The sequence below is a fragment of the Mustela nivalis genome (genome assembly GCF_964662115.1).
Source record: "Mustela nivalis genome assembly, chromosome: 3".
Lineage (NCBI taxonomy): Eukaryota > Metazoa > Chordata > Mammalia > Carnivora > Mustelidae > Mustela > Mustela nivalis.
Window position 1 is genome coordinate 74637780 of NC_139022.1, and position 20514 is coordinate 74658293.

The 20514-nt window shown below is 38.8% G+C and overlaps 1 protein-coding gene and 1 long non-coding RNA gene across 3 annotated transcripts in view; both read right to left on the reverse strand.

Annotated features, from left to right (window-relative positions):
- LOC309861654 overlaps window positions 1–20514 on the reverse strand; it is a 429230-nt gene that overhangs the window by 392850 nt on the left and 15866 nt on the right. The gene's annotated exons all lie outside the window — the stretch shown is intronic.
- LOC309861651 (uncharacterized protein) overlaps window positions 1–20514 on the reverse strand; it is a 92088-nt gene that overhangs the window by 69282 nt on the left and 2292 nt on the right. For both annotated transcript variants that reach the window (XR_014310089.1, XM_082724731.1), the window contains exon 3: window positions 7989–8103. The gene's annotated coding sequence lies outside the window, so the exon portion shown is untranslated. The remainder of the gene's footprint in view (window positions 1–7988; window positions 8104–20514) is intronic.

The following is a 20514-nucleotide window of genomic DNA, read 5'->3' on the forward strand; positions in this document are numbered from 1 at the left end:
ATACTCTGGTCCAGCATGCAGCCATGGAACTCAGCTATCTCTCATGTTGTATTTTGGCTTGTGGGAAATTCACCCCACTTTTCTGGTCAAATTCCAGAAGGAGGGACTCTCCCATTGCTATTCTCTCTGTCCCTATTCACCTCCAGGTGAGAGTCAGGCATCAGCCTCTCTGTTTCCCAAACTCCAGAAAACATGGATTTGAGAAGAGAGAAAAACCATTGATTGCACTTTCAACTTTTGCAAATTTTTACTTCCCAGACTCTTCTCTTTAATGATTCACTAACTTCTCTTATATAAGATGGGGTCATGATAGAATGAGCAAAGAACCAGTTAGTAAGTCACACATGGGTGTGCTTAGCAACTTTCTTTAGAATGTGTGGACTCCTATTGCCTATTGTCCTTAGCTGTGGTTCTTTGGCGGAAACCCTGAGACAACAGGAAAAGTCCCATCTAGCATCCTGTTACATTTTTATTGTGCCTGAACTTTTACAACAGTCTCTTAATTGGTTTTCCTGCTGCCTATTGCCCGCTGTTTCATTCTATCCCATACCTAACAGACAGATTAATCTTTCTTAAAAAAAAAAACAAAACACTGATTCCTGTCATATTTTTCTTTTCAGTCCATCTCTGTAGCTGGCACAGGTTGGCTACCATCCCATCAGCCCCTTCAAAAATAAAAGAAAAAGCTTAGAGACTCTAAACTGAATGTAGTCCCAGATGATTAATCCAGACACTAGAACAGTAAAATTTCTGGGAGTCCCAAAAGCTCCTGTGATACTGGTTTGTTTGTAACTACTTATGTCAAATCAGCTCCCCGGCTAGAAACATAGATTCCACTAATCAGTGAGGTATTTACAGAAGCTTAGAACTCAGAAAACATCTAACTCAACTTTCCTGACAAAATGGTGACTCATAGAGGTTCTGACTTCTCAAAGTCATCAGGTCATTGGAGGGACTACAATCAGTACCCAGGTCTCCTGATTCCTAGAGTTGGGCTGATTTTGCCATCCCAGGTAGCCCATCAATACTGGAAAGGGAATATTCTTTCTAAAATTAGTATTAAAGTTTTCTCTAATAGCATGAAGGAAGAAGACAATAATTACTGTTAAAAATAACCAAAATGTAGGTGTCTGGGTGGTTCAGTCAGTTGAGTGTCTGACTTTTAATTTCAGCTTGGGTCATGAACTCAGGGTTGTGGGATTGAGCCCCACATCAGACTCCACATTGGGTGTGAAGCTTGCTTAAAACCCCCTCTCCCCCTCTCCCTCTGCCCTTCCCTCTCTTTGTCGCTGGAATCAAACAAAAACAAAAACAAAAAACTAAAATGGACTGCAGACACAGAATTTGTCACAAAAGATGCTGATGGATCTTTTTGGTAATGAATGGGAAGGCCGAGGATACATCCTGGATGAGAAAGGCTGAACCAAACAAGCCAAATTGCTTTAAATAATATAGTAACAGGAATTTTCCATTTCCAGTGAAGACAGGGAGGGAGGTATTTTGGCAGGCCCAGGACTTGAAAAAGAGAGAAGAGGAGGGAAAAAAACGACCCGGAGATGGGGAGAATGGGCAGACCAGAAGAGAAAATGGCTAAAAAGAAACTCTCTATGGTCAAAAACTTGAGAGGCAGAGAAGTTTAATATTCAAATTTAAGTGTTTTTCTACACTGCAGTGTGATCACCCATTGCTGTCCACAAATCTTGAGTAAAAGTCTATTACACACACAGTGAGTATTAGAGTTGCTTTAGGAAACAAAGGATGAGGCCGTTTGCCTATGCCTAGGCAAACAAGAGTGGGGAGAATTAAAAAAAAAAACTATGGGAGTTCCTAACTGCTACATTTCTGGCCTAACCAGAATAATAACTCCCCAAAGATGTCTGTGTCCGAATCCTAGGAACCTGTGAATATTTTACTCTAAGGAGAATTAAAGTGGTTGCTAGTTAGCATATAGGAAGATTCTCCTGGATTAGTCCAATGGCCCAAATATAATTATAAGCGTCCTGAAAAGTTGGAAAAAGAAGAGAGGGTAAAGTGATGCAATAAGAAGGATTCCATCTACCATTGCTATTTTTGAAGGCAGAGGAAGAGGTTATAACCTAAGGAATGTGAGTAGCCTCTAGAAGCTGGAGAAGACAAGGAAATAGACCCTTCCCTCAAGCCTCTAGAGAAGAATGTAGCCCGGCTGACACCTTGAATTTAGCCCCTTGAGACTTATATTAGATTTTTAACCTACAGAACTGTCAAATAATAAATTTCCATTTTTTTTTTTAGGCCACTAAATTTGTGGTAATGTTTTACAGCAGCAATAGAAAACTAATTATCGTTGCCTAATTTGGATTTGATAAGAATCTTAATAGTTATATTTAATCCAAATGTTTCTAAGTCCTTCAGCTTTCTGGGTTCAGCCTTGTGAAAGTGCAGAACTGGCCCCAATATAACCAAAGATTTCCAAAGTGCTAAGTGGTTATGTTTCTACTTGTGGTTGTCCTAAGCTGCTTCTATCCAATCAAAGCTCTTGATTATTTCCGGAACTCTTCCCACTTGATTTACACTGGCACTCAAGTCCCTATACAGGCTCGCCACAACCTGCCTTTCCCTCTTCATCAGCCACTACTTCTCATCACAAATCCTGAACTGCCGCGAACACTATCAGGCTCCTCATGCTGCCACAAACACGCTCTTCTTTACTTTTGCTGGTGCTCTCTTGTCACCCGGAAAGCTCTAACTGCTCTTGCCCGCATCCTAGTCCTGATAATAATCTTCTTGTCCTTCCAGACATCGACAAATTCCCAAAGCCTCCCAGGTCAGCGCTCCTCAGAACTTCCCCAGCTCTACATTCTCCGCTCTCTTATGACTATCTGTGATAGTTTACTTGCAGACTGGTCATTGGAATCTCTTTATCATTGTGCTGACTGGAGGCTCCTCGAGAGCACTGATGTGTCTTGCTTATCCACATCCTCCACAGGGCTGAGCACAGTGCTTTCCAGATCGAGATGCGCAATATCTGTTTGCTAAATGGGGTCATGAGGGTATTTTGGTCTAAACAGCTTATTTAAAGTGGAACTCATTATAGTTCACACTGTCAACACTTACAAACATACCTTTTATATCTTCTTTTCTTTTCTTTTTTCTGAATGTCATGGTACCTAGCTCAAAAAGGAACATGCATAGAAGGTGAATACATATCTCGGTGTGCCTGGGATAGCCCCGGTTTACATCTGTTGTCCTCACATGGCTATTACAGTGCCCCCTTTCACTCCAAAAATGTCCCTGTGTGGATGATACATTGGATGCTTATCTGACAGTTGGGAGAACATAGGCTCTAAGCCTCTGGCTTTCATCCTTTCCTGAACTTGATAACCGGAAAGTAGTTGCTTCTGCTAGGTGTCCTTTTTGCTCAGCATACCTCTCCTTTCTGTTTTTTTCCTGCCTTGGCAGCCATTAATGCTTCCCCCAGCCTCATCCCTGCTTTTAACCCTGGGTTTGGTCCAGGGAAGTGTCTGCAGCAGCAGGATTTGAGGAAGAAGAAAGGGTAAGGCAGGATAAATTTCCAAGTTACCTGCTCCCTTGTTATTCTCATCATTCTTATGCCTCCAGCCCCATCATCCTAATCTCATCTCAGTCTTCCCAGGCACCATCCCTATCCTTTCTTTTCCTGTTCCTTATCCTTCAGTGTCTGACCCTGCCTTATGTCCCAGCATCCATGACTGATTTTAGCTCCAGGCTGATAGCACAGGAATGATCACCAGGATCTATCTTATATTCAGGGTGACTCCCAATCTCAAAGTAGCTGAGATGCTCCTTATATCTCAAATTGTAACTCAATATATGTTCCTATAGCAGCAACGTCCAAAATGTGTTTTGGGGAACTCTAGTTTTGGGTGTTAATATCTGTTACTCAGTGAAAGGGTTTCAAAGTCAGAGAAGGTTGATGAATTCTCAATGGAACAATTTTAAGCAGTTTTCTTTCCTGCAGAACTTCTTAAAGCCTTTAATATGCAAATGTATATTATGAATCTCTGAGTGGGATATATGATATGCTGTGTTTCCCAAACTTATTTGGCCTTAGAACGTCTTTCCTTGAAACTTTCTTAAGGGAATATTGTTCTGTGAAATATATTTTGTCTTAAAGGAACATACTCTACTCTTGTGGGTTAGGACAGGTTCTTGTGAATGACATAGAGGTCTACAGAACACAGGCATTGTTGTTCCAATGGGACAATGCATTCTAAGTTCTACAACTACATTTTTGGAAGACAGCCAGTTATGAAGTGGACAATAGCATGTAAGAGCCTTCCAGCTATGAACCGTGTGACTGTCCAGAAAATAGAGGCAGATGACCACAAAGAAGGCATCTGGGATCATAGGTCAGAAGAGCTGGTATCTAGTTTCAACTTTACCACTATTGGCTGGGTATTCCTGGGCAACATTTAACATTGTGCCTTCAGTCTCTTCACCTATAAAATGGAATGATTATTGGCGGTGTTAAAATAAATATAAATAACACCTATTAAAATTTCTCACAGGAATTTTAGGAGGATCTAATGATATGATGGCACAAAAACATTTTGAAAACAGTAGGCTTTTTTTTTTCTTTTTAAGATTTTATTTATTTATGTGTCACAGAGAGAGAGAGATCATAAGTAGGCAGAGAGGCAGGCAGAGAGAGTGGGGGGAAGCAGGTTCCCTGCTTAGCAGGGAGCCCCATGTGGGACTTGATCCCAGGACCCTGAGATCATGACCTGAGCCAAAGGCAAAGTTGCCTAACCCACTAAGCCACCCAGGTTCCCCAACAGTAGGGTTTTCTTACTAAGTATATACTAAAACCATACTAGTGCTTAAGCAACTTTGTTTTACAATAGGGGCAAAGTACACAAACCCAGAGATAACCTGTAAACCATTTTTTCCCCTCCCCCAAACACCAAACCAAATTATTCTCTCCAACATTGGTAATAACAAATAATTCATAGATTTTAATTTCACTTTTTTCTCTTTCTAGATCTCTCTGGTGAAGGGAAGTACAGTGGCCAAGACAAAAATGAAAATCAAGGTCCTCCATTTAATAAATTGCATCATCAAGATAAGATAGATCATTGTCACATTTGAGTTTTAAGTGAGGTCTGACTGATTTGGAAACAATGTAACTGAGGCAAAGACCATCCCCAGATTTCAGGCACCTTTGGATCCAAAGTTATTAGCTATCACTTAACATTCCCATTGGTAAAAACTAAGAGCATACATCTGTTGACAAAGCCTAAAATGTCATTTGTGACACCATGAATGAACCATTTCATAAAAAAGCAGGAAATACTTGTTACCACACTTCTCCCTTCTTTCCCTCAAGTGGCATGGCAGAACTTGTCATTGGGTCACAGGCAACGGCAACACAGGTCTGTTTCTTGGGCCTCTCAGTTCAGGATTTAGAGCCATCTATTAAATTATCTCACAGCTTTCTGGGTATTCTTGGGCAATATTCAAACTTTCTGGTTCAGAAACTGACTTAGAGGAGGGGAACTCTGAATAACCTTTTCAAATATAATTTATCTGGAAGATTCTGTTATGGTAAACTTGGGTTAGCAATTAAATTTAATTCCTTGCTCTGTTTGTTTGAAATGGAACCTGTAGCAAAAGTAAATGTGCTATGCTGACAGATGCATTCTTAAAGTAATCTCCATTGTTTATTACTTTTAGATAGAAATCCTGGATGAATGTGGGAAGGTGAATTATAAAGGCAAACATGCATAAGAAAGGGCACTTCCTTATCATCGTCACATATGCATTTATGTTTAGTGGCTACTTGAGGAAGGGGAATCTTTCTGTAGATAACACAAATTAGCATCTAATTTAGAGACACTTTCTTTAAAAATTATCTGGTTGCTTCCTTTTATCAGAAACTGAATATTCCTTTTTCCTTTTTCTTTACTTTTATCATTTCATGGGAACAAAGTAACATTTATAAGCAAGCATGGCTTACATGGAACTCTTTACTGATGTTTTATTATATGTTACTCTCTTTATTTGCTGTCTTTCTTCTTAAACATCTCAAAGAATATTACACAGATTCCTCATTAATCTGAATACATAGTGAGCCACTTGTATGCCATTTGATGGGTATATGTACCCTTCACGTATCCACAGTGATTCCACGTTACAAAATGCTCATAGAATGCTCATAGAACCCAAGCACCCTCCACTTCTCTGCTTTGGACACCAGTTTTAGGCATTAGATTGAGTTCGTCAACAGTGAATTAATTAGCACACATTTCATGTTGTGGCTAAGGAGGGAGAGCAAATGAAAGATGGAAACAGGATTGAGAAGAATTGAGGGCAACAGGTTATTCTATCTTTCAAAGATAAAGTTCTGTGGAAGGAATGTTCTTGGGGCTTGTTAGGAATATAAGGCTCTACACATGCGTGGAAGAATGGGGAGCAAAAGGAATTTCAATTACTTTTTCATGAAATCTTACCCAGAGTTGAACAAAGAGAATTCTAAAGCTTTTGCGTATACGATTTTTGGGGGGTGGGGGAATGAGCATCAATGTTTTCCCCCCTTCTCTGGTATTGCTTCCACAAAAAGAATTATTGAAATGGAACTCGTTCAGGTTTTTTATAAATCAAAATATCAACAAATACAAGCGCTAGTCTAGTTACAATAAGAGATCGTAGTTTACAGAATAAAACTAAACCTGTTTCTTTCTTTTTTTTTTTTAACTGTACAAAGAACACATTGTTTATTCTTGTGTAAAAACGTCATGTAAAGAAGCTCTCTGTCAGGTAGTCTGTTTTTATTTAGTAGTTTCATAACTCAATTATCATGTTCCCCTCTGCCTAATAATTAGCATATGCATAGTAACAAGGCTTGAAAACCTGTTCTTTTCCCCACTGTGTGACAGTTAAATTTCCAAGGTGTTTGGAGAACGGTTGTGCCTGTGTAGGTGAGTTGCCTTTCCCTGCAGCTCTGGCAGCTTGCCCCTGTGTAGTGTTGAGGGTCAGCTTTTGGAGAAAGTCCCAGCCAGAGGCCTGAGCAGGGACTTCCTGCCATCTGGAACAGTCTGGAGCACAATGAAAGATGTCAGCAAGAAGTACTCAAATGACTCCCCACCAGTTCCCTGGGGATGAACAGTATTTCCCCCAGTTCCATGATTGGGGAAATTTAACCATCACTACCAGTAATTTGATGCGCAAATTTTGAGCTCTGTATTTGGTTGCCTTCCATGCTCTGGTTTTTGTGGCTGCTTATCACCCATTTGAACATTTTTTTTCCTACGTTTGAGGAATTCCCCATAGCATGAGTCCTGCTTCCCCATCACATAAGCCCTAATGCATTTTCCCAGCTTCTTTTATAACAAGGTTGCACAATTGTGACCTAGGCGCAGGCCAGTCACCTTGCTTGTAGGAGAATTGTTTTGGAAGAGAACAATGAGAGGAAGTAAGTACCTAACGGAATACAGTTTCTGGCAAAAGTGACAGTGGAGGCTTCTGGCTTTGGAGGGAGGACAATGATGGAGGTTCTGGCACCCAGGGTCCAGTTGTACCAGTGAACACTGAGATGATGGGGTTAGGGCCACAGAGGTCCTATATGGCAATTGGGATGGATGTAGTGCCTAAGACCAAGACCTTTTTTTGCAATAAATTTAAAAAAAATTTAAAGGCATCTAATATACTTTTTCATTAGACATACACATTCTGAAAATCAAAGCATTTAACTTTATTTGCTGGATTGTTTTAAAGTTATGACAACTTTTAGGAATGACAAATTTTAGGTGCATTATTTTCCATAGGCAAGTAATACAGCTTGTGAGAAATAAACTCAAAGACCAAGGTGCTTGTGGGAAACCGTTGAGGCACAGTTACTCTACACATGTTTTGGGGGCATATTCGGGTTTATATTTAGTTTGGATATTGTCATTTACCCATATCAGAGCTTCTTTCTCCCTCTTTCTCTACCCATTTCTCAGATCTATATTATTGCACTAGTCTGGTTTTACCTAGGGTTGGATGGACCGAAGTTCTCTGGTATACAGCATAGCATTTAGGCAGGAAGGCAGAACCCCATCAGCCGGGCGTAGGTAGAGGAGTTACCATGGGACTACAATAAAGTTCCTAGTGTGAAAGAGAAGAAAAACCCATCCAAATCAGTGAAAAATAGATTTATTTAAAGTAAAGGCTTTATTTATTTATTATTTATTTTCTAAATAATTTACAAAATACAAGAAAATAAGATATTTTTTAAGAATATGTCAATTAGTTTAAAAAATATAAGTCATTATTTGCCCATGGTTATGGGTCTCAACCACAGATTACATTATGGAAATAATACGTGGACCCCAAATTTAAAGATATGTTTGGGGAATATTAGTAGGCTCCTTTTTTTACAGGGAAATAATCATTATAAAATAGTTTCTCAGCCAGAATGACACACTACAACTGTATTACTGCAACATGACAAATTTATGGAATCTAAATCAGTAAGTTTTAACCATAGAGATAAATTCTGAGGGATGAGGAATTTATGAACTCAGTATACCATGCTAAGTTACAGGAATCGCAGTGAAAGTTCTTCACTATTTTTTGTCCCTTGCTCAACCATAATGTTGGGAAAGACCAATACTCTATGGGTACCTGAGTGGCACAGTTGGTTAAGCATCTGACTTCAGCTCAGGTCATGATCTCAGGGTCCTGGAATCCAGACCTGCATTGAGCTCTGGGGGGTGGGGTGGGGTGTCTGCACTTAGCAGGGAGTCTGCTTGTCCCTCTCCCTTTCTGCTTGTCCTTCTCCCTCCGTACCTCCACCTGCTTGTGCTCTTTCTTTCCCTCTCGAATAAATAAATCAAAAAAAAAAAAAAAAAAAGAAAAGAAAAGAAAAGAAAAAGACTGATATTCTAAACTCCTATGAGCCATTTTTTTCTTTATTCATTCCATTGGTTTTAAAAATTATCTCCCCTTCCATCTTGTACCTTGTGCTATAATTTCTACATAATAGTATTCCTATTATGAGTACTGTTCAATTATTAGTGACCTAAGGAAAGAGAATGTAAATGTTTTGGAAAAGGTTCCTCAAGTAAGTCTGTAACTGAAAGGATGGAGAAAGGAAACCACAGTTGACTTTCATGGTTCAGGAGCATTCTAGGTCAGTTTCTAATGTTCTAGATTCCATGAAGCTATGTGATTGCTTCACAAGTTTTATTAATTCTGTGATTTTCACTATGCATGCAGAAAGGCAGGAGACCAATATCCTCACATCGATACTATTTTTTCTGCCTTTTTTCTTTTAATTTCCATTGGTTATTGGTAAATAATTTTAAAGTCAGTCTTGAATTCTTTTCTCAACACCATTTCAGTATTTCTACATTTCTGAAACTAGCACTTCAAAGAGTAGGAGATATAAAGATGTGGTGGTGTTATATAGATAACTCCAAAGTTATCTTGGGAAGTTGGCCTGGTCTGTCTTTGAGTTCCATCCAAACACTGATGTGCAGATGTGGGATGCACAGGGCTCTCCTTTCAAAGAAGGACATGCTACCCAGACATGGGAAGTGTTATCATTTTCAGGGATGCCTCAGCTGCTAAGTGCCACCTCTCTAGAGATCATGTCCTCCCTAAGGCAGATTGGGTGAGGCTTTGTCAGGCCTGCCCTGGGGCTGTCTTCTTTCTTTGTACAATCCTACTTCTTTCCTTTCACAGAGCTGATGATGCCTAGTAAACAAACTATATTTCACACTCAGCTCAAACTCTGCTTTCAGAGAATCTCGCCTTCAACAGCAGGCAAGTCTATAGGATCTGGAGGCTTTTCCAGTCAAAGTCTATATGATCTAAGACAGAATTTTGAAACTTTCCTTATCCCAAATCTATGTATCTTTTTAAAAAATAATTTTTCTTTTGTTTGGTTGTAGTTTTAATTTTTGGTTTATTTTTGTTTGTTGGGGAGTTTTGTTTGTATATTGGGAACAATTCTAGGAAGCTCTTTATTTAAAAACTTGAAGAGTAAAATGCTGATTTCCCCCGAATAACTTCCATTATTATAGAAACAATATATTCCCACTGAAAAATATATTTACTTCTATGAAGTAATTTATAGTTAAAGGACTTGTACATGCAATATAAGGAGTAAACTTTCTTTTTCTATGTGAAATCTATGGATATTTGAATCTTCTAAGAAGTTGGTCAAATAATCTTTTGGACACATAGTTTCCATTTTTCTCCACCTCCAGATGATATATGATTCTTTCTTCTCCATTTCTTTTTTTTTTAAATTAAATATTTTTATTTATTTGGCAGAGAGAGACAAAGCGGGAGAGGGGACACAAGCAGTGAGAATGGGAAAGGAAGAAGCAGGCTTCCCGCGGAGATGGGAGCCCGAGGATGCAGGGCTCGATCCCAGGACCCTGGGATCTTGACCTGAGCCAAAGGCAGACACTTAAGGACTGAGCTGCCCAGGTGCCCCATCTCTTTTCCATTTCTTACTGCATCCAGCTTGGGTCAGTCCCTCATCAGTTCCCACTTGGATCCTTGTTTGTAATAACCCCTCCACCTCCCTGCCTCTATCTACTCTTCCATCTCTTCTTCACAAAACAAGAGTGGTTCTTCTAAATTGCAAATCTGATCAGGTAATTCCTCTGCTTAAAAATCCTTCAGTGGCTTCCCACGGCTACTCAAGGATTTTAAATCCATTTTTTTTCCCCATAGTATTCCTACAAAACTCTTCATGAATCAGTCTTTGCTTTCTCTCCAGCTTTATCTCCACAACTATCTCCAGTTTTTCCACTTCAGGCAAATTCCTTGTAGCTTCTGAAATGTGTGCAATCTCTCTTCCCTTTCTGCCTTTGTACCTGAAGCTCCCTTTGATGAAATGTCTATCCCCACTTTTTTAAATTATTATTTTTTTAATTAAGCTTTTTTTTTTTAAGGTCTTTATTTATTTGAGAGAGGGGGCTTGCGCATCCAGTGGGGAGGGGCAGAGGAAGAGAGAGAGGCAGACTCCCCAGTGAGCACGGAGCCCCACACAGGCTGAATCTCACAACATCTGGATCATGACCTGAGCTGAAATCGAGAGTCTGGAATCTTGGGACGCCTGAGGGGCTCAGTTGGTTGAGTGTCCGCCTTTGGCTTCAGTTGTGATCCTGGGATTGACCTTGCAATCAAGCCTTGCATGGGGCTCTGCTTAGTAGGGAGTCTGCTCCCTCTCCCTTTGCATGCCACTCTACCAGCTTGTGCTCTATCTGTTAAATAAATGAATAAAATATTTAAAAAAGAGAGAGAGAGGGAGAGAGAATTTGGAGCTCAACTAATTGAGCCACGTGGTTGCTCTGAGCTAAACCTTATTCTACAGTCCAGGCTCCATGCAAACAGCAAGCAAGCTCTAGGGAGTAGTTCTCCACGCCCCTAGAGTACCCACTGCCACTAACATCTTTCATAGCACTTAGAAGACCATACTGAAATATAAGACTCCTCTTTAGATTATGAGATTTTCAAAGAAAGAAACTTTATCTGTAAATCCTCAGCACTTAGCCCAGTGCCCAGCTCATGATAAGTCCTTAGTAAAGTTTTGTACTTTTCTTTTATGGTAGCTGCTGCTTCTAACAGATTTTTGCATCCCCTCCATTGCTTAGCAAAATGCTGTGTTACTTGATACTACATACTGTAGGTGCTCAATGAATGTTTGTTGAGTGGATAACTATATTGCTGTTGTTTTTAGTATTACCATTCTATCTTCAGTAAAAGCTTAAATGATTCCAATTACCAGAAGTAGCTTAGAAAAACATTTTAAGTGCTGATTGACCAATAGAAGTCTCTGAAGATTTTATTTCACTCTAGAGCAGTTGTCTAAACCATGAACTACAAGCTAATAGTATTCACAGGAGAGAGACTTCGTCTATTTGCCTAGATCGTCTGTGATATTAGCTATGCAAATAAATATTTTGATTGTTCATTTGGGAGAAGAGGATTACTTGATGACTGTCTTGAAGTATATGCAGGCTTATTATGAGGAGGAGGATGACTTAATTTTTTTCCCATTGCCTTGGCGATTCAATGAGGAAAAGTACTTCACATTGTATTAACAGTTAAAGATTAGAATTTCTTTGCTGTGGAATTAAGGGACATTGTGGAAACTCCCTCTTTGCAGATATGACTAAATGACATAAAAATTCTTGTTTTCACCTTTGAATCCATGAAATTTGAAACAATGTCAACGCGGTGGCCAACTGCCACCATTACACAGAGGCTATTGAATTAGGCATTACCTTCTCTAGTTGCTAAATTCAGGTAAGAAATAGTAGACACATGCTATTAGTATAGGACTATTCTGCACTCTGCTAAAGAATCATAGTATTATCCTTGCAGTTATACCTCACTGGGGAGACAAGACCCAGGAAAAGTTAAGTTCTAGTAAAAGGCAGCGTATTCTATGTAAAATAAGTTATAAAAGCAGAGAATTCAAAGGAGTTAGGAGTTGGGAGAGGAGTAGGGAAAGGCATGCAGACAAGGGGAACTACATGTACAAAGTCATATAGTGTTGACAGATGTGCCAGGTATATTTCAGAGGTAACAGACCACGTAGGGCATACACCAACTCTGAGGAAGAAAACATTTATAAACATTCACTAAGCACATATGATATGCCAAGCTCTTTGCTAGACCCAGTACATGCATTTTCTCATTCAGTCCTCATAATAACCCTAACATATAGGAATAACATGTCAGTGTACAGTTGATAAAACTGAGGCACAGAGAAGTTAAATGACGGCTAAGATCCCACAGCTAATGACAGAGCAGGGAATCCAGGTTATCCGACTTCAGCTACTGGAACTAAAATTTAATTCCAGAAACACTAGTAATCACTTCCCAAAGGCAAGATACACACTGTGGTAGGAATTGTAAGGCTTGAGAGCAGGAAAATATCTTCTTCAAAAATATATTCATACAAGGCTCAACATGTAGGTATTGTGTAAGCATCTGTGAATGGATAGGCTATTTTCAAGGAGTAAATACTCATAGGGAAAACAGACAGGCTTAAATAACTATGACATACTGAAGACTGTAGGGGCTGATGAATCAGATTGGATAAAAATTGGAGGAGAGGAAAGAGCAAGTCATCCTATAAGCAGTGAGGAGGCACTGAGGTTTTTGAGCAGAAAGTGACATAATGAAAACTTATTACTGAAAACTAATCTGCTGACTGTGTGCCACTTGTTTTCCTTATTGTCAGCAACACTAAGCCACTTGGAACTTCAAGTCAGTCAGATCTGTGGTGATACAAAAGAGGAGAAAATACATCTCTCTCTCATGTCCTGCTCACCAAAATTGCTAAATTGGTTTAGATGCTGGAACAATAAATTGGAGTAAGAGCAGAAGCCTAAAATCTGAAGGTGTGCTGATGCTCTCTGTCCAATTACTACTGTTTCTAAGAATATAAGGAGCCCTGGGTTGTAGGGGTAGAGGGTTGGAAGGATTGTATGTTGCAAATATCTAAGAGAGATAGGACCTAAAGTCATTCACATATGACTGTTTCATTAGAATCATTCATTCATTCATTCATTCATCCATCCATCCATCCAGTCAGTCAATGAATATTTGTTTATTGAGTGCCACTGGGGATCTGGTACTGTTCAAGATCTGAGGACATGGACTATGCAAGCCAAAAGAGAATTCAAATCATGAACAGTTTCAGTGACATGTGATGATAAATGGAATAAAACAGAACAACAGGATGAGGAGTGAAGGAGGATGGGGGAATAAACACTTAGAAAGGACTCTTAGAGAGAACTTCTCTGTGGAAATGACATTCCGTCAGACTTGGGCAGGGGAAAAAAGACAAACAGCCATGCAAAGAGCAGAAGGAAGAACATTCCAGGCAGAGGAAACAGCCAGGGCAAAGGCCCTGAGGTTGAAAGTTAGAGGAAGACACAGCAAGAATGGTATTTTGCCATTAGTCACATTCAGAACTCTGAAAAGCATATCTGAAATACTTCCTTTTCCAATATTACATCACTAAAATATTTTAACCATTAACAACTTGATGATTCTCATTAACTTTCTTCCATCTGAAAAAAGTGGATACAAAAAAAAATTGAGTATAAAATGACAACAAAAGGGAAATAAAGAGTCGTAGATAATAAGGAGTCAAAATATGGGTGAAGAGTTTTAGATGATCATCTTGTGGAGGGGGATGGTGGTGATGGTTGGAATGAAAGGCTGAAAATCATGTACTATTTATTAATTTAATAAATCTGTCTTGATGTCAATATAATCGAATGTTGCCACAAAATAATGGTCTCCTGCTACTACATAAATGTTGAGGCCAAGCTCTGATGTTTATTTTCAAGACAGGAGACATTGATCCTTCACTAATAGAATATTACAAGTTTATTTCTATTATGCTAAGTAACCAAAGTTGATTTCATTGTTTGATTTGATGGATGTTGGTGCTGTCAGAGTTCAAAATGGTCTTGGATTAGGAGGCTATAAGGATGATTTTTTCCCCCCCTAATTAGACATCCTTGGATTTCATTCTAACATAAAATCAATAAAGGAAAATTTTAGGGATACTTAGTTGCTGGGATATTTCTTCTGATACCCCAGGGATTCCAACTAGTTGGCACAAGACTGTTGTACCCTGGGATCAAAGATACTCTAGAGCCAGACAGTAAGTGAATTGGATGGAGCCCCACCCAATTGGAAAGGCAACAGGAAAAGTGATGGGAGGAAAAAGACAGCTACAACAATAGAAGGAGGAAGTGAAGCCAAAAAAAAAAACAAAAAAAAAAAAACAAGAGAAGAAGGAAAGGTAACAGTGAACTACAATAATCCATCAGGAAAAGAAAACCACACAGGAAAAGAAACGCCAAAAAACAAAACCCAAAACAACAACAAAAACAACCTCCAAAGGAATTGTAATCTGCTTATTTAGATGAAGGGACCAATTTTTGACCATTTCCAGAGGTAGGACACATATTTACAGTGATCCAGTGACTGAAGGGGGATGTAATCCAGTGACCCAAGTCTCCCTTTTCCTAAGCAGAATGCAAATTAAAACAAAGCTCTTGGTTTTTAGGTTTTATCTATCACAGATTTCAGAGCCACATAGATCTGGGAAATGTGATTAACTGAAAGGAATGAACAGGGTGAAGACTGGAAAGAAGACAGGACCTGAGCAACCTAGCAGGAATACAGAGAACAGGCATCTCTTTCAAATATCAAGAGCAATAGATTCATACCAAATCATTTCTTCTTTTAATATCCTATAGTGAGCCAAGGCATTCACTTTACAATAGTCAAAACGGGAGGAAATGATGTATTTGATAAAGGCCAAAGCTGAAATAAAGCAGGGTGTGGCTTGGTGTTTCTGATTTTGCTTCATCAGGAGGTTTGGGTGTAAGAACAGAATTCACTGCTGCTTACCATGCTGAAGCAAGATCCCATAAAACCTGCCTGAGTGGTCCTGCCTGTATTTAATCTAACCTGTCTAAAATCACAGTACATGAAAAAGTAAAAATTAAGGGGCAAGTGTGGTTGGAAGGATCTCTGTATGGAATTCTGAGAGGGCCTGAAGAGACAGGGCACATGAGTATGAATTACAATCCCGCCATTCACTAGTTGTGTGAACCACCAAAATTTGTGTGAATAATACTTACCTCAAAGGATTATGAAGACTGCTGAGTGAGATACACTATGTAAAGCACTTTACATAGTACATGGTACATTGTAAATCTTGGTAAATGTCAGTGTTGTTAATACTTAAGAAGTCTGTGGCATGGTTTGTAAGAACTGAAATCTTGTGTAGTTGAACCATATAACACTGCTGAACAATCAAACTTTTTTTCTTTAAGATTTTATTTATTCATTTGACAGACAGAGATCACAAGTAGTCACAGAGGCAGGCAGAGAGAGAGGAGGAAGCAGGCTCCCCGGCTGAGCAGAAAGCCCGATGTGGGGCTCGATCCCAGGACCCTGGGATCATGACCTGAGCTGAAGGCAGAGGCTTTAACCCACTGAGCCACCTAGGTGCTCCCAATCAAACATTTAAAAAAAAGATTTTATTTGTTTATTTGAGAGAGAAAGTGAGAGAGAGGGAGAACACACAAGCAGGGGGAGAGCAGAGAGAGAGGGAGAAGCAGACTCCCCACTGAGCAGGGAGTCGGATGTGGGGCTTGATCCCAGGACCCTGAGATCATGACCTGAGCTGAAGGGAGGTGCTTAACTGACTGAGCCACCCAGGTGCCCCTCAAACATTTTTGTCTTATAAACACAGCAGTTTCATATAGTTCAATCTAGTATGTTCCCATGAAGCTTCCTTATTTTTCTCACCTTTGTCTTTTGACAGGGATTGGTGAGAAAAAAAGAGGAAGCAGGAAAAGAGAGGAAGAACACATAAAAGAAGAAATGGAAAGGTAGGAGGTTATGTAGTAAAGCCCTTTGGAGCATCTGACACAGGGTAGAAGCCCAGGAGATACAATCCTGCCCCCTTTTCCTCCTCTGCTCTTCCACCTCCTCTCACAGGCCTTTAGTGAGCTTAGGAAGTTCTTGAGACATGGATGTGATATACATCTCCTTCCGCCACAAATGACAACTGCCCCTCCCCCTTCTAAAGACTTTATTTATTTGAGAGAGAGAGAGCATGAACTGGGGGAGAGGCAGAGGGAGAGAGAGAAGCAGATTGTCCAGGGAGCCCGATATGGAACTCCATCCCAGGACCCTGGAATCATGACCTCGGCCAAAGGCAGATGCTTAACTATGAGCTACCCAGGAACCCACAAATGCTCTTTTAAAATGAAGAAAACAACCAAACTATTGAACAGAGCTGGTACCTTCTAAAAGGACACAAGAGCCAAGGCAAGAACAAAGTAAGGAGTGTAGGAAAGTTGGGCTATAGGGATAACTCTTCCAGAGGCATAGGAGAAAGTACCCAGAACAGGATTCTTCTTTGACTACCCTTCTCTGTAGTATACTTACTTTCCTTACCAGAGTGAGCTCTTTTTCTACCTTCACCCTAGAATATGAACCAGAAAGAAAAGCCAGAGTAAATGGATACAATATCTCTGAAGCCTCTAATTTCTGGGCACCTCAGCCTCAAATGCTGAATATTCCATGGGTCAGTGTCCTTGACCAAAACTCTCCTTAACCCAGAGTAATACCTTTAGCAAAGTTAACAACTTTAGCCCTAAGGAGTATCCACAGGACCAGAGACAGTGATTAAAGTTCTCCTCAAGAACAAAAAATCCCATGACTGTTAGAGGGAGCATAGGGTAGGAGGTAAGCATAGAGCAGTAGCAGCAGACCATAACACAAAAATATATTATTCTTAACTTTCTTAACATTGGGCTACGATACCATAGACAACTTGGGTCTTAGAAGCTGAGTGAGTATAATGGAGATTTGCCATGAAGTAGTCAATAGCTTAGCAGCGTGTGGCAGGGAATCCTTTTATCCTCTGCCTCAAGAATTTAGGTCCAAGGAAAAAGACCTGAGGAGTTTGGAAAACTGATGATAATGAGATTATAGAATTATTTGTCTGACGAATGTGGTTAGTAAATGTATAATCTAATGATGATAATGCTAGCTGGTAGTAGTTGCCATCAAAGAATACTTATAAATCTTCAGGTACTGCCATATATAGGATGGAGACCAGCTGGTTTCAAAGACTGAGTACCCCTAAACAAAAAGTTTGATGTATCCTCTAAATCTTTGGCAGGTACACATGACCTTGGTAAGATTGTTTCTATCATACAGCTCATTATTGACAATGGCTATATTCAGCACCTGTCTTGAATATATTTTTAATACAGCTAAATAAGTTGAAAATGTATCCTAACCCCTTACATTTGAAATGATATGAAGATAAATAAAACACAATAGTGGCATAATTTGTCACCTTCTTTTTTTTTTTGCCATACTTCATTGAGAGGACCCAATTATGTTGGAAAATTATGAAAAACAATGTAGTAGGATTTTTTTTCACCCCTATGTTTCCATTCTCGACAGAAGGAAATGACACTGCATGGAATGTTGCACAGCCTCCTTCTTGAGACTGGGGCTTTTGTCAAATTCAAGAGTGCAAAGACATCATATTGGCATAACCTTAGGAGGTGAAAAAACATTGTGAAGATTTAGGAATGCACTAAAAAAATACAGTAATACTTTTGAATAAAGAACACTCTTTGGCACACTTCCTATTGCATAACTTTCAACATTTAATGACAAAAATCCAGCCAGTGAATACTGCAACACTTGGAATTTGTTTTGCAAAATGTGCTAAAGTGTGTGAAATTGCAATACATGGTAGCCCTACTTTTTTCACTTTTCATCATCTCCAGCTTATGTATGATTTTTTTTATAACAAGATTATTTTATTTTTTTCCAAGTTACTAAATTTCAAATCTTGATGGTGCTAAAAAGGACTAGGCACCCTAGAGAGATGGCAAGGTTTAGAACCTTGTCTGCACACTCTCTCTCCTAACCCATTCGTAAATGTTTAGGAATAGCTAAGTTGGGAATTAAAAAATCTAGGGCAATAGGTTAAGAAAACAGTCATTGCCTCAGATTAACTGATGTTAAACCAATAACAGTGTCAAATAATGTTAATTTGAGGTTCCATTTCATTTATTATTCTGATATAAGAGACCACATTGCATAGTATTACTGTTTTAATGACTGTTCATTGAGTTACTTTGGTACATGGCAGGTAAGCAGTTTGCGGATCTAAGCATGCTAGTCTCTTCTCCCTGGGAGTGAAGTTTCATACAGTAGTCTGAGTGACAAACATCTCAGAGCTTGCTCACATTCCTCTGCAGAATAGTCACTTTTGAGAGAAAGAGGTGCGGCTTCATGGTCTGAGAACAGGACTGTCAGCCAGGAACACAGAGTTCTCATCCTGGAACTATTTCTGTTTTCTTTATAGATCAGATCATGCTAATAAATCTTTTCAGGACTCAGTTTACCCAGTTAAGAAAGCTGGTTAAGAAAATGTAATAATAGGGATATACTGAGTATTAATAAATGGGTATCTGTTAAATGATTTGAAATGAAAAGTGGTATGAATGTAAGTATTTTTTTTTAATGAACTAGTTTATAAAACAAATAAATAATAGAAAAATGTTGTCCTTTGGACAAATTACCTCAAAACAAGAAAATTACTTTTAATGAATTTTAATGTTTAAACAGTTTATCTTAACTTTTCTAAATAAATATTTTCCTACTCTAGATTTCTTTCTTTCTTTCTCTCTCCCTCCCTTCCTTCCTCTCTTCCTTCCTTCCTCCCTTTCTGATTTTATTTCCAACCTACACCCACTGTGGGGCTAGAACTCACAACCCTGAGATCAAAAGTTTCATGCTCCACTGAATGACCCAGCTAGGCGCCTCTATTTTCCTTTTTAAAATTAACATGCTAAGTATTCTATGTGTTGTGAATAATTAAATTCATCATTAGTTTCTACTTAAACATAAAGAAGTAGTTTCTGTGTTCTATATAGCAAAGGGAAATCTTTTCTGAAGTCCCATGCACTATAAGAATATGGATGTTATTAAACTTAATGTTTAACAGAAAAAATTAAGATCAAAGAAATGTATAGTCAAGTCTAGAGTTTCAGCAGGGTGGTACAACAAACTGCCTGTTTTGAACTGATAAAAACTTCTTCTAAGAATAAGATGCAGGTTCCAAAAAGACAAAATTGTGCAAATGTATATAAACAAAACCAGGACAGGGGGAGAAAGACCTAATGAGTGAGTAATTGTGGTGTTTTACATCTGAAAGAATAAGAGAAAAAGGAAAAAAAAAATCAACTTCAAATGCAAATTTTCATTCTGGTGGCTAGTCAGCATTCCCCTATCCTAAATCCTGCCCCCCACATTAATTAGCCTTATGTGTGAGGTTGAAGAACAAAACAATAACTTCCAAAAAAATATATTGTGGTTCTTTACAAGAAGATTTAAATCTCCTATCTTCCCCTTTCTTAAAAATGAAAACAAAACAATGGATCTTCAATTCTGTGTCTGGGATCTCAAATTTGGCTGGGAATATGTGTTTCAAATCTCATTAATTACAATATTGGCCCCATGAGATACACTTGCTGATGCAAAGAACAGTCTTTGTACTCAAAATAATTTGAACAAGGGCAAAGAAGCATTTTACTTACATGTGTAAACATTAAGAGGAAAATAAAACAGAGATGGTTCAGATGGCTGCTGAGATGTTTTAATGATAATTGATTTGACTACCACTGAAGCTTTAAGGTTACCATGTATAGGAATAGTCACGTTTTGACTTAGTATATTTGTTGGATAATAACACTCCTGTGAAGTTAACTCTGACATTAACTTGGCAAGTTCTGAACTAAGACCTTTTAGCATTTTATTCCTTCTAGATACTAAGACCAAATTGTTCTGAATTCCATACCCTACTGTGCCGATCTATTATTTATTTTTTAAATATCAGAAAGATGCCATTACTCAAAGGACTCTTCCATGTAATAAATCTGAGTAAAAACTAATCAAATAAATAAATGGCAGCAGTAGACAGGA